We start from the raw sequence: 15,998 nt of genomic DNA, 5'->3' as shown, positions 1-15,998 counted from the left end.
TAAGAATTGGACTTATGATGTCTTTTGACAGTCGAGAAACAAAAGATGAACTGAATCCAATTATGAACAGTGTTATCATGTCGGAAATATGCACAAACTTTTGCATATTTGTTTTAGCTCATCAAGTAACGCTTCTTAAGAGAAAACTTATATGTCAAGAAGTCAGTGCGAGTCGTATAGATCTTAAGAGTTTCAAGAGTCAACCGACAATGATCCTTTAAGTTATCAGCGCAACCTGAGGTTGAAAACATGTTAAGTTTGTTGACACGTTCTTATTTATGTGCACTTCCAGTTAAGTCTACAACACTTATGAGTTCTATGTTTTTCATTTATCTACAAAAGCAAAGTACATTGGAAAATGAAGGTACACTGATCAATACATGTGAGCTGCTAACATAATGGAAGCATTGGTGCTAGAAGCAAGAAATGAGGAATAACGAAGTTCAATCCATAGTGGAGAGCTAAATGTGATTTGGGTTTATGCTAAACCTTGTCTTATGAAAGTAGGTTGAAAATGTAATCTCTACATATATGGGAACTGTTGGGTTTTGAGCATTCTAACACTCCTAAGTGTACATGCAACCCTAAATACCTTGGATCTATGTTTTCTCTATTATACATACAAATATGAACATCCAAGGTATTATCCTAATCTAGCATATAAAATAATGAATATAACAAGATAGAATACATACCTCTTTCATGTAGAAAGTCTTCATGAAGCTTGAGTGCCTAGTGCCCCAAGTGTGACACCTCAAATGGTTCACACAACACCAAATACACTTGGAATAACTTGAGAGAATTCTACACTTCATGAAAATCGGCTAGCCCTTTCTTACTCTCTCTAGTCGCCGATTTTGGTCAAGAATAAGATCTTTATATAGTGTTACAATTAGGGTAAACCCTAATTGTCATGACTTTCCATTTCCTTGGATCCATGGGTTCAAATACACCATGGAGCATCCATGGACCATCCTATGGGTTTTAGCCCAACTTGATTATCCATGGGGCATTAGCCCACTATACAAGTATGGATGATTTACACAATCAACCCATATATTTAATTAGTCTTCTTTTGATCACTTAATTAATCCTAGATTAATTCTTGATCAATACTAATTAAATAATCTTATTATTCTTATTATTAATATACTAGAGCTTATAATATATTAATAACCATAAGTGTCTTATTTCTCTCATTATAGTCTATCCAAGTGCATGATGCCATGCAACCCAAATGGACCATGTCGGGTCGGGTCAAGTCTTACCAATTATAGTTATGGACTTAGACATTAATCCAACAGTCTCCCACTTGGATAAGTCTAAAACTATTATTGCGTATGACTTCAGGAACCAACTGGCAATCGTAGCTCTCAAAAGCTTCTGTTGAACTCTGACCTTGTAGATGAACTCTGACCTTTGTCAGTGACTTGTCCATTAGATAAAGGATCATATATTCCTCCATTCTAGATATCATATGGACTGATACATGGATTATAATCATTCTCTCTGTCCATTTGTTGTTTCCCGATTTCCGATTTATGACGACTGACTAATTGAACAAATCAAATCAGTCCTGGCCCGGCCGAGCACTTCCATTTGTCATCATCAAATCATTGAGGGGCCCACAGATATCGCTTTTATCCCGAAGGTAAAAGGAATGGATAAACTTCGACTCATATGGCTTGTTCTACTACTTGTTGAATCATACACAAAGGCACGTTTTATAGCACTGAGTTACCAAATGTGTTTTCGTGCAATCAATGTACAACCAACTCATAGTAACAACTCATATCTCTAGGTTTGAAGAATATAAGATATTATCGTCTCATGATCACTTGTGATAAAATCCATGAAGTGATTCCAATGAGCGCGGGTTGAATCCAATACTCAAAACTTATGAGCACTCATGAGTGTTGTAGCCATTTGTCCAACACCTTAGACCTCTACAAGCCAACCCATGACAGTCTTAATTCATATCTACTTCCAATATATGACCGACTGTGGATGGTTTGAATAACTTAGTCATTCTGAAAGAATAACCTAGTTTATTCGGGAAGTCAAAACATGCAAAATGAAACACAAGAATAATTTAATCCAATATGGTATCAAAACCTATGAGCATAAATAAAACACCTTTTATTTATGACCATATGATTACACATTATTCATGTATACTGTTTCAGCTATCAACTTTATTCTTGAATTTAAAACAATAGTAGTCCCATGCTCCAAGCATGTACACTATGTTTTCTAAACACTAGTCATGCCACACACCAAGTATGCATACTATGTTTGTCTATGATCTTTACTTTGTGAAATAAATCAATTGAACATAACTCCAATGATTCTCTTTTCACACTCCCAAATCCTTACTGCAAATGCAAGAATTCCAAATTCATGCCATTTACTGAAATCTGTTAGATTCTAAACTTATATGCATTGATCCTCTTATAATGATTATGCACAAAGTCAGAAAGACTTGACAACAAACATTACAGAGCATTCCAAAGGAGATCATCTCCTTGGAAACATCCTTCTTGCATTAAGTTTCCTAATCTTAAACAGATTGAAAATTCTAACTTTGAAACATTTCTAGATTCCATTTTGACTATTACTTCTGAACAAGAGTTGCCTCCTTACAGATTATGTCAATATGGTTCTTCCAGAATTATCACTATACTTCCAACTGTCCTTGAGCAACCAATCTTTGGTAAACCTTAGATTGTCCTCGACAATTGTTTAATCCTTTTAGTCATATCTAGTTCTAAACCTTTTCCCTTGTTAATGCCCCAGGCATTTGGAAAATTTTAGAAAGGAAGAATATAGCACATGTAATCGATCCTATATCCGAAGCATATGGGACACGATTCATGATGTCTCACATAAAGACTAAACCAGTATTTTGCTATAACATTTCCATTTCAATTTGCCAAGTTCTCATAATTCAGATTATGAAAAGGGATGCCGTAATCATAATCGAATTTTAGAACGCAAATAATGGACTCATATACAAAATTTCCTTATGTTGAGCCATTCCAACATGAAATTCATATATATCCTTGACTAAATGATTAAAACCTCATGATCTAAGCTTATAGATTTGAGATGAAGTATAATTTCCTCTCCCTTAATTATAGCAAAACAACTTTTCCCAATTGAAACCTTTTGTTTTCTATAATTAACATTGCTAACTTGCAATACTTATCATAATTATCATGCTCCCACTAACATGATGATTATTAGCATAACACTTATGCTCCCACTAGCTTTGACATGTACTCAGAAATCAGCTAGACTTCTAGAAATCAATACTTCATTGACTTTCTTACCAAAGTTCATATTTCTGATACTAGATTGTTTTGATAAGACTTTATCAAAATCATACACCTTCCCTTAGATAGCACACTTGTGTGTCTAAACAATTATGAAGATGGATGTCGTAATCATAATGGTTAGACCTTTTTGCCACTTCTTACAAGTCCAGGTTAGTGTGCCGGTAAACCACACACGCTCCACTAACGACTTTGAAAATGCAAATATTACAATTGCTATCTAGCTAAAATCTACTTAGTGAAAGTGTTTCCTCACCATCATTTTCATGAATCGGAGAGAAACCTTATGACACTTAGATTTACTGGTGTATGTGTTTTTATCCATGTGAATTGTCAAAACCATAGTCACAAGACAAGGATAATGACAAATCCAAACTCATATGGACTAAACTCAATCTTAATTTCTTGCCACCTGACAGCTCAAGGGCCTGCCATTGCTTCCAAGTTGTTGTGCAACAAATTGAGAACTCTAAGAAATCATATGCAAAGCCAAATTTAACTGGAATGGGCACAAAATATATCAACACGATAGGTTATAAACCTCAAGTCGTGTGCTAGTGAAGAACTTCAGGTTTTATTGTTGATTAGTTCTTGAGACTTTCAATACCTTTAAGACTCCTATTGTCCTCTTGACATATAAGACTTTCTTGTCAGATATTTAAGAGATAGTGTGGATTCTAATCAAGACAAACACTTCACACAACTGGCCTAAGTTGGTCTTTGTTTATCCAAAACATCACAACTTACCAATTTCAAATGTACAAGAGTAGAAAACTTTTACTCTTACATTTGACAAGTGTTTTAAACCTTCTTTAAGACATGTCACTCAAGTTACAATCTTGGAGTATGACTCTAAGACTTGTATTGGAACGAAGTATGACTCATCTTATTGATTTAACCATTTCAACAATTCAAGATCCTTCTTCTTATTCATAAGAATGCATTAAGATTTCCTTAGAGAACTAATTGTGCTATTGTTTCTTAATCATTAAGATGATCACAAAACTGATACTAAAGTACTCTCCCATCTTTTCAGATTTGAGAAACTTTTATCCTTCTGCCTAATTTGATTCTTCTTATTCGCTCTGCCATACATTGGAACCTTTTCCAATGTCTCAGAGTTACACTTAAGCTTGTAAGTATAACCATATTTACTGAGCTATAGTAAATAATGACGAATAGTCTTATCGATCTTTTATGGTGGACTTGACCAGTGCACAAGAATGCGTACTTGATCCCTTAGTCCTTCACTTGACTCACACATCCATGTGAACAAGTAATTCGTCTTAATATTCCAATACTTGAAAGTTCTCATTCATCATGCTATACAACTTGCATGATTCCAAGTTCTGGTCCAATTGAAACTTGGGTGATGAGAATCTTTCTTTATTTGGTAAATTTAGACATTACCACAAATGAAAGAATCAATTTCATACTTCCACTCTTGCTATTAATGGAATCATATAAGCAACAATTTTTCCTCAAATGCCATTGTAAGGATATTTTAAAATAAATAAAATCAAAAATTTTCTTTTATTTTAAAACTTTGTGGAAAAACTTATCCTTACAATCCATATGAAAACTTGTTGTTATATATTCCTAAGCAATATCTCATAACTCCCAAGAAGTAGCTCAAGAATCCGATCTCCAAACTACATGATAGAAATCCATCTACGCGATCAGATTCAGCATATTCTTTCTTTAAGTTCCTTTACTTTTCTTTGATTCTTTAAACATCAACATGTGACCCAGTCACATCATGTAATAAGAATCTCATAATAGAAACTTAACAGAGTTAGATAGTGGACTTTACCTGAAGTAGAGTCAAACTTATTGACTTTAACATCCTTAGGTAAATTTGGCAGATCATAACCAATGTCCCTTCCTTTGGCAACATAAACATATGGACCCTTTGATAATGGTACACGGGACTATCACAAACTTAGCTTTTCTGTTTACCATTTGGTCAACCGAGTTGACTATGGCCGATCCCTTTCCATTGGGAAGAGAATGCTTTTCTGGATTTCCTGTGTCACTATTGTCAATGTCCATCAAGTTTTAAGGAAGTTGATCTTAACAAATAGATAAGATCATTAAGGGTCTTGTCATAGTCCGTTTCATAGGTGTCCCAAAGGAACTCACTATGTGACTTAGAATGTGATTAAACCACCAACTTTCTCAAGACTTTGACACCCAACTCTCCCGGCTTGTCAATATGTGACTACATCTCCAAGACGTGACCACACCTAGACCTTGCCTTGCCAATTGGGCTTGAGTGACCTTAAACTTTCGGGTTAGGGAGAATAATTTGAGGAGGTGAAAGAAGTATGATTTCCATGGGACATCATCTTCATTTAGGAAAGCTTGTTTCAAGAGATTTGGGAAGATCATAAATGTCTAAACCAGACATCTTTTGGGAGATATTTAAGATAGTTGATCTTAAGTCCTTAATATGACACCCAATATAAAATATTAAGGCTAGGACCCTACAAACTATTTTATAACTTAAAAGAGGGATGCCGTAATCCAAGCTATAAAATATTTTAAGGTAGGTGAATGACGATTCACCAATTTCCACCAAGATAAACGAAATGTATTATTAGGTTTTAATTGGTTTTAGAATCTCCTAGATCTTTGAGATTCATTGAACTGTTCAATGGCATGTTTCAATCTCGAGTGTGCCCTTCAGGTTTTGTGACTGGGATGCTGAGGATCACAAAACAAGGTGTGAAGTAACCCTGCAAATTACTTGGTACCCTTAAGTGTTTACCCCTCAATCGATGTGCCGGTTAACCACACACGCTCCATCGATACTATGATAAACATTAAGTTACCCTTTACCTACCTTGTTAAATACGAGTTAGTGTGCCGGTTAACCACACACGCTCCCCTAACCGACTTAAACAAAGTGCAAAGTGTAATTTCATGGATTAGCTCCTTATTCACATTTTCCTAACTAACTAAGATTGGGTATTATTAAGAGTTTAGTTACTTTGTATTTATCATTAATACTTTTAATGAAGGGAGAATTCTAGTCCTGTCAAACCCGTTCGGCTAACGACCCTCCATCAGTCAAGCAAGCGGTGGGTGAGAGTGGACACCCATTAAGTTTCCATTTTATAGACAACAACCTTATACCCACCTTATAGACCGACTTCGTGAATGAGGCGTACTAGCGGTAAGACTGACTTTACTCTTATACATATATATATTATTAACTTAAAATATTATAAAGTATAAGGGTTGAATTTAAACTTTTAAAATTCTAAGGGCTAACTTGGAATTAAAGTATTCATAAGAGAAAACTTTACAAATTCCAAAAGTTGAGGGCAAGTTTTGAAACTATTCAAAACTAATTAATTCCATAACTTATGTGTTTAAAGTAGTTTTAATCCAAAAACTCTTCAAGTTCCATAACTTGAGAACACGTTATGGAAGACTTTAAACTAATAAAAGAATTCACTTTTCTTTATTATATAACTTATGGAATTAATTAAGGTTACACTTTTGTTTTTTTATTATTATTATTAAATGAAGAGACTCTTGGTCCTCCATAACTTGAGGACAAGTTATGAAGTCATAAAACCATTTAATTAGAACTAGACTCTTCATTTTGTAACCTTTGCCAACTTTTATGAGTTTTATGAAACTTAAATGTGACTTTTCATATAACTTGAGGACAAGTTACAAAAACACATTTTAGAATCAACTCTTAGATTAATTTGGATTGAAAACAACTATTTCACTCAACTTTTCTATTAATCTAAGCAACTCATAAGAACAAGATAATTCAAATCAAACTTTTTCATGTAATTAGTCTAAACCTTAAACTAATACAAAACATGAATCTATTGACAATTATCTTTGAAATTGGATTAGCATGAACATTACCACATCAAAAACAAGTTTATAAGTTCAAAAACATCTTAGGGTAATGTTCCTAGTCCAATTCCAACCAAAAAAGTCGAATTTATGCTGTCTGGGGGTCCAACTCGTCAAGTGCACAAACCAACTCGGCGAGTTGGATGCTTTTTGCCTTGGATTCGGCGATTCCATTCATGGACTCGGCGAGTCTGTTGGGCAGACAACATCAAAACTCGATTTTTCCAGCTTCTTTTGCAAGTATAACAAGAAAACAAGCCTAGGGTCTGATACCACTGTTGGGTTTTGAGCATTCTAACACTCCTAAGTGTACATGCAACCCTAAATACCTTGGATCTATGTTTTCTCTATTATACATACAAATATGAACATCCAAGGTATTATCCTAATCTAGCATATAAAATAATGAATATAACAAGATAGAATACATACCTCTTTCATGTAGAAAGTCTTCATGAAGCTTGAGTGCCTAGTGCCCCAAGTGTGACACCTCAAATGGTTCACACAACACCAAATACACTTGGAATAACTTGAGAGAATTCTACACTTCATGAAAATTGGCTAGCCCTTTCTTACTCTTTCTAGTCGCCGATTTTGGTCAAGAATAAGATCTTTATATAGTGTTACAATTAGGGTAAACCCTAATTGTCATGACTTTTCATTTCCTTGGATCCATGGGTTCAAATACACCATGGAGCATCCATGGACCATCCTATGGGTTTTAGCCCAACTTGATTATCCATGGGGCATTAGCCCACTATACAAGTATGGATGATTTACATAATCAACCCATATATTTAATTAGTCTTCTTTTGATCACTTAATTAATCCTAGATTAATTCTCGATCAATACTAATTAAATAATCTTATTATTCTTATTATTAATATACTAGAGCATATAATATATTAATAACCATAAGTGTCTTATTTCTCTCATTATATTCTATCCAAGTGCATGATGCCATGCAACCCAAGTGGACCATGCCGGGTCGGGTCAAGTCTTACCAATTATAGTTATGGACTTAGAAATTAATCCAACAGGAATGTGTGCACCTTCGAATATAGATGGCAAAATTTTTCGCTCTAATTCATGAAAATGGTTATGAGGAAACACTTTCGCTAGTAAGATTTTGAGGATCTGATAAAAATCAATACGAATATTGGTTGTATTAATTACATTATCAAATTCACAATATGATAACCGCATCCCTCTTCATCTTTCAAATTGCGACGAATGGCAAGGAATTGTTTAAACACATTCACTATCCGAATAAAGTGGATAAGATTAAGAAACCTAATTAGAGGCTTGACGAAGCATCACAAAATAGGAATCTGCACTTCCATGAGAAAGTCAAAGGGTATTGATTTCTAGGAGTCTAATTGATTTCTAAGTACATGTGAAAGCTAGTGGGAGCTTAATTATTATGCTGGTATTGCATGTTGACAATACCATTCATATGGAACATTGTCTCTAGTTTGCAAGTTGGAAATGTTGGGAACTGTTTTGCTATAGTGGACTTAAGGGTGAGGGCACTCATACTTCATTACGAATCTAAAGGTGTAAATCGTATAGTTTAATAGAACTTAGTTAAAATCATATATTAATAGTGTGTTGAAATGTTTTAACATAGGAGATTCTATATGGAAATATTATAGAAAGAGATTGAACAGATATCAAATTCTTATATAAGATATAATAAGTCGAGTCCCATATGATTTGGATATAGGACCAATTACATATGCTTTAAGATTAGTTTATCCTAATTTTTCAAATGATTTGAGAATTATGAGAAAAAGGGCTAGAATTTTAAGTTACTAGAGTTATTAAACAAACTGTCAAGAGCATTACGAGGTTTACTGAAGATTGGTTGCTTATGGATAGTTAGAAGTATGGTATTGTTTTGGATGGACCATAGTGACACGTTTTGGATTAAGATGTTTCTTGGTCAAAATTGATGGTCATGTAGGAGTGTGGAAATGTTTCCATAATAAGAGTTTGTTATAAAATCTACATGTGAGTTGGAATATTTACTGTAAGAGAAGTGTTTAAGGAGTGTACCATAAATTTGAGACTTAATAACCATGGAATTCTTCTAAGTAACAAGTTCTAGTGGAACATTCTACAATATTGAAGGCTCATTTTCTATGACTGTAGAACCTCGACATCTCAGAAGGACAATGCATGTAAGGAAGAAATTACACTACAACTTAGATAGCAATGAGAATTAGAAATTGTGAAATGAGAAACATTGGAGTTATGTCCAATCGATCTGTTTGCAAAGGAAGGACCATGAAGAGGCATAATATGCGTGCTTAGAACATGGCATGACTAATGTTACTTAATTCAAGTAGCTAGTTTATTATAGAAACCAATCTACAATGAATAAGTTTGTAATTGTTATGGTTGTTGAATCTATATGCCCAAGAATCATTATTGAGTGATATTGCTAATAATATACGATCCTATAAGGTCACACATTTATCAAGTTGGCTCATTTTGTATATTCCTTATTAATATGATTATTAATAAGTAATATCAATTCTTGTTTTTAATTAGGGAATAATTATTGTTTTATGAAGATAATAATTAAAGAGAGTATAACTGGTTGAATATTTTTTTATCTTTTACATAAACAAAAAATTTATATGTTATAAACTTTGAGTTTATAAAAATTAAACAATTCTTCTTCGTTAGAGGTATGGCCGAATTCATCATATAAACAAGAGAGGTTGCTTGTCAACCTTCTTCTTATGTCTCCCATGCTCCTAAAGGTTACCAATACTTTAGAGGATTTTAATGTAAATCCCTTACCTTGCATGGGACTATCGAAGAGTGTGTCTTGCATGAATTTTCGCTAGTTGTTTTAGTCTTAAAAGCCCCCCCCCCCTTTCTTCACTCATAATTGTAGCCTGTCATGTGCTTGACCTTGGATTCCTTTTGAAGATTTCTTCCAAGTATTGGTGATGTAAAGTGCTTATCCTTTAGTTCATATTTGAGATAAGCACTTAAAGGCTTAACGAGTACTTTCGAACTAGCATTCTAAGTGTCTTCATCTTGACGGTGGATTGTAGAGAAAATCATACTCTTTGATTTTTCAAACTTCATCAGCATCCAAAAACCAAGTGGGTTCAAAGGCTTCAAACGTTGTCATTCTAAAACACTTTATGGTTGCTTTTAATATCTTTCTAACCTCTATAAATGGATCTTAGATGGTTTGGTTTTGTTATAATCCTAAATAAACTTATTATTTTTAACGCTTCCGTTGACCAGTTCCATATGAAAAACACACTTAAATTTTGTATCAAAACTCATCACTGGTATCAGAGTCATCTTTTATATCTTAGAAAGATTTTTTTTATGTTTGATAATATTTGGTTTTTGGAAAACAAGCATGAATTTCTTTTGGTTAAGAAAAGTCAATATTTGTCTTCTTTGGCAATTTATTTGTTAAATTTATTTATTTTTTATATATAACCATTTTCCATGCCTTTTGGTTATATGAAAGTTGTCTTAGAAAAACAAAGAGTTGTATGTTATAATATTTGATATGTTGTTGTGTATAAACCAGTCATTTGGACATTTTTGTTGTGTTTGGATGATATTTATTTATTCATAACATGTAATAGATAAATTGGTATTTTTTTCATTTGTTTCTTTTTTGTAATAAATTAGTTAGACTAGTTATATTTATTGCTAAATGTAACAACATGAAGAAATGACCTCATTGAAGATGAATTAACCACTTGAGACCATAATTTGAACCATGAGCTTATAGTCTTGGTTTTGGGCTTAATTATAGTTTTAATGGTTTAAGTGTTACAACCTTTACAACATAAATGTTTGAAGTTCTTTTTGCAAGCAAGAGCTGACTTGGAAAGTGGGAGCTTGAAGACCTTTTGAAGTGTCCCTAATGTCCTTTTGGAAAGAGTTAATAATTCTTGTGACGACTCACAAAAATTATTACTAGACATGTTTGGTTTATACACATTATAATGCATGTTTGTGATGTTTATTTTATGTTCTTTTATTTTATGTTTTATGTATGAAAATGAGTTTTGCATGTCAATTAACAAAATATTTAAAAGATAACACAAGATGTTTATAAATGGATATATATATATATATATATATATATATATATATATATATATATATATATATATATATATATGTTTTTATTGGTTATCGGTTTACCGGTTAAAAATCAATTTTTTGTTAAAAAAAGTTTTATTGTAAAGCTTATAAATAATCAACTTTAAAATATTTAAAATGGATTAAAAGGTGTTTAACATTATATAAACTTCATGTATTTATAATAAATAAGGGGTTTTTACTAAAAAGATCAAAATCGGTTTATAGCGATATAACAAAAAATAATAAAAATAATGATTATTTTTGTGTCGAAACATAATATATGATATTGGTTTTTTAAACATAACAATACATGTTGATATTATGTTTTATGCATGCCAAATGTGATTTAAAACATAAGTATCATCACCTAAGTTTTGGTTTATCAAAATATGACTTTTATCATAAAATGCATAAAATTGAGTATATAAAATAAAATGAGTTTATTCGACAAATTCGTGAAGTCATAAGTTTTTTGATTGTTAAAAGGAGATTTAAAATATTTTAATTTAGATTTCATCCAAAACTCTAAGTCTTAAGTAATAAAATGAAGTTTTATTAAGACTATTGCCGGTTCTTAAACCGTTCTACGACTAAACTTTAAAATATCGGATTTTGGTTTATAAATGATCATGGTTAACGGTCAATAAAATGAAGTTTTATTTGCTACATTAAGAACCTTATAACAAGTTATATGAATTTTTCGAAAGGGTACATGAATTGTTGGATGCATGCAATATTCATGAGACCATGTTTTTCATAGTTTTTCATAACTATAATTGTAAAACATATATAAAATCCTTTCTTAAAAATGCAAGTTATTGTCGTTCTTTTGAAAAACATTTGATATCATTTGTATGGTCTTGGTGGCATATGGTCACCTGGTCATTAGGATTGTCTTATGAAGTTCGGGGTAGTTTTGTAGTTTCTGGCAACTAAAGGGTCACTTCGTTACTGGTTAGTTGCAGTATTACTAGTTGTTTCAAGTACGATGACTTGATCGGAATCTTGTGTGATAAAGACAACCTTAGCATGAGAGGTCCGAGGCATAGATAAGATAAGAAATAGTTGTTTAGGATACCATTATCTAGGAGTTACAACTAGTATGCAATTGGTAATTGCTACGAGTTTGATTAAGTTAATAGGACAAATGTCACCTAACCATTTACTTGTTTCGTTACTTGGATCCTGGACTTTAGTAAATTAATGTTTTAGAAACAATAAAAATGTATTAATATTAAAAGACTTAATTTTGAAAATACTACATGAAACTTTGTTAAATTCTATAAATAATTGTTAATACTCTTACGCTCTATAAAAACTCTCTCTTGTTGATACATAGAAATTATACATACTGAAGGATCCCATACTTGAACAAACTCTGTAAACTAGTTAGTATGATCATGATGCTTTAATGGAACTATTATTGTAATGATATTGTTGTGTCTCCCATCATACTAGAGTAATTAACCTTGACTTGCAGAAAGTCTTGGGTAATTATGAAACATGTCAAATGTCTCATCAAGTGAAACAAATATTCATTTAGAATAGTAGAACGAGCTTCAAACGTGTTTAACCATTGAATAAAAGAAGTCTAATAGATTGTGCACTTAATAGACCGATAGCACGGTTATGGGAAATACATCATAAACCAACAAATCAAGAAAGGACCAGAATGACTAATGTAGTTTCTATCATGAATGAAATTAGACATTAAAGGGGGAACTGCTCTTCTTGTCTCACCAAGTTGAGAAAGTCTGGAATGACCAGGACTTCAGATATCTGTATGATAGAACTATTTTTACATCATTCACTTAAGTATTTTGTACTGCATGTAACACTACTAATTGATATTATGTGCTGCTGATTGGAAGAAATAATCAACTGATTACAACAAATGGTATTTTGTGATGAAGATATAACAAGTGTTATCAAAGTCTTTATTTGAACAATAATTTTTTTATACCTATTCTTATAAGAGCATGTGACACTTGTAACTTATGAATAAATTTATATTTACTTATCGTTTATTGGATGTTCGCATTCACTTTGAAAAAAAATGATTGATTCTCTTGTAGGGGTACATATCTTCTGATCAATTTGTTGGAACAATATTTCCACAAATATGGATCCTCCCCAACATAATATTTTAGTGCCACATTTTAAGGTATCTTTTTTAGCTCTACAATGTGTGCCGAATTCACATTAAGTGACCATCCATTTTATAATATCGGCAAACTAAGGAATAGATTGAATAAAGGAAAAAATATCATAATCTCATCTCTAAAAGGTCATGGTGGAATATTTGACACGAGTTAACTTAAACAATCGACAAGATGGATGTGTTTTTAAATTTTCAGATCATCACGACTTTCGGTCAATGCTATTAAGGTATCCTATGTAAATCAGACAGACAATTAATACTATTAGTAAAGAGAAAGGAACAAAAACTATCTATAAATCGTAAGAAAAGTGTTTAGAATTATATATATATATATATATATATATATATATATATATAGGATATAGATACGGTAATAAGTTTTTTTTGGGGAAGGTAAGAAATTTTTTTTCGACTTATTTTTATTGGCGAAAAAAACAAATGAATCAATAATAACATGATTCACCAAAAAAAATCCTGAAAAAACATTTCGATGATTCATTTTTATGATGATTTTATTGATATTCACTAAAATTGTCATAAAAGTGAGTTTTTTTTCTTGATTTACCTAAAAATGAATCATGGAAGTGTTTTTTTCGGAATTTATTCTTGTGAATCATCTTACTTTTGAATCATCTAATGATTCATTTCATTTTTTGCTAAGAAAATATGCATATAAAAAAATTTCTTACTATCCTACCAAAAATTTTCCTTTTTATTTGATCTTGACTATATATATATATATATATATATATATATATATATATATATATATATATATATATATATTTGAATTTTTGAGGTATTTTAATCTCTTAGAATTATATTAATTGAAGCTGTAATTGGAAAATCAAAAACTTATTCTTAGAAATAAGTAAAAAAAAATTAAAAAAGAAAGAATACTTTTCCCTGAAATCTTCTATAAAAAATGGAATTAAACCAATTGAATTGTAATAAAAACGAAAGAGACGTTTAGTATGGATACTACCACAATGTGGAGAAAATCAAATATAAGAAGGAAAGAAAGAAAAATGAGCAACACATTTTTTTTCTATTAATTGACACAATAGAAAAATAACAAGTAAAGAAAACGGAATTTATTTTAAAAAGAAGTCGTTGAGAAATTATTGAGGCGTAGAGAAGTAGGTTTTGGAAAAGTAAAAACTAAATTCCATATGCATGTGTGGAACACAATACTACACAAAGTAATAAATAGGGATATATACACTAAAGCGCTAATATTTTCAACGATTTAATAAGAAAAATTCTAAACTTTAACAGTAAAGTCCAAATTACCAAGCGGCAATTCAAAGAATTGGACTTTAAATTTTTTACTATATTTTTTTAAGAAGAATTCTCGTTTCAACCCTAATTATGATCGAGGGTCGAGAAAGACAGAACAATTAAAATTTAAAGATAATTCAATTTAAAAAAAGATAATTCAATTTAAACAAAATGTTTCAAAACATTTTATTTAATATCGGATATCATTAAAATTGGGTAGTCACCGAAAAAGAGCACTTATTTTTTGTCTTTGTCTAGACGGCTTACCCACTCAATATGTGTAATCCGGAAGGTCCAATTAGGCTTCATCAATCATGCTTGAAAACCCCCGTAAAGAGCCTTCAAACAGTGATCGCTAACCTTTAAAGTTTTACCCGTTTAATGGTAATAAATTTCAATCACTCCATTATCAAAAACATTTGACACCACAAAAGGACAGATTAATTAGTAACAATCAGTAACAAACTTTACCTGGAAATAACGTTAAATGCAAATGATAATGTAAAACATGTTTTCCTGAAATGAAGTTCTTTGTGTAATCGATTAGTCATTAAAACGGCGGAAACGTTTGAGGGCGAATAACGTCACAGTATCATGATAATTGCATAATAAAGATCAAAACTTACAAACATTGTATTGATAATTTATATTTACATTGTATTTGAATCATTGTTTGACTCCAAAAGTATACAACAAAATATAAGATGCAGTAATACTAGGCTCCGTCTTCACCAAAACTTGTATGGGTACCTGTCTACTGATTTCCTGAGAATACAAGTGGTTTTGAAAAGAGTGTCAACAATTAAGATGGTGAGTTCATAAGCATTTTGTATAAGAAATATATGTCTTTGTTCCTTGAAAATAGTAGTGTGTTCTTCTAGAAAATTTAATATTTTATTTTGTATGTAATGTAGTCTTAATGTTCCAAGACCATAGTGTACAAGTATTTTTCCTTACTTAAAATAGTAATGTGTGATTTTATACTTATATAAAACCATTAGAATGCGTGTTCCTAGACAATAATATTTTGTAGTTGTATCTTTATAAAACCCTGTAACTGTATGTTTCTAGAAATGTAAACGGTATTGTATTCGAAAAATAATGTTCTGAAGTCTTATCGTTAAATAAAACTAGTGAAGATATATTTGCATTTGTAAACCAAACGTGTTGTTAATACCCAATTCTGAGTTATTATAATCATACT

This window comes from Lactuca serriola, chromosome 2 (genome assembly GCF_051521515.1).
Source record: "Lactuca serriola cultivar US96UC23 chromosome 2, Lser_US96UC23_V15, whole genome shotgun sequence".
NCBI lineage: Eukaryota > Viridiplantae > Streptophyta > Magnoliopsida > Asterales > Asteraceae > Lactuca > Lactuca serriola.
The sequence above is the reverse complement of the archived record's forward strand: the minus strand, read 5'-3'. Positions refer to the sequence as shown.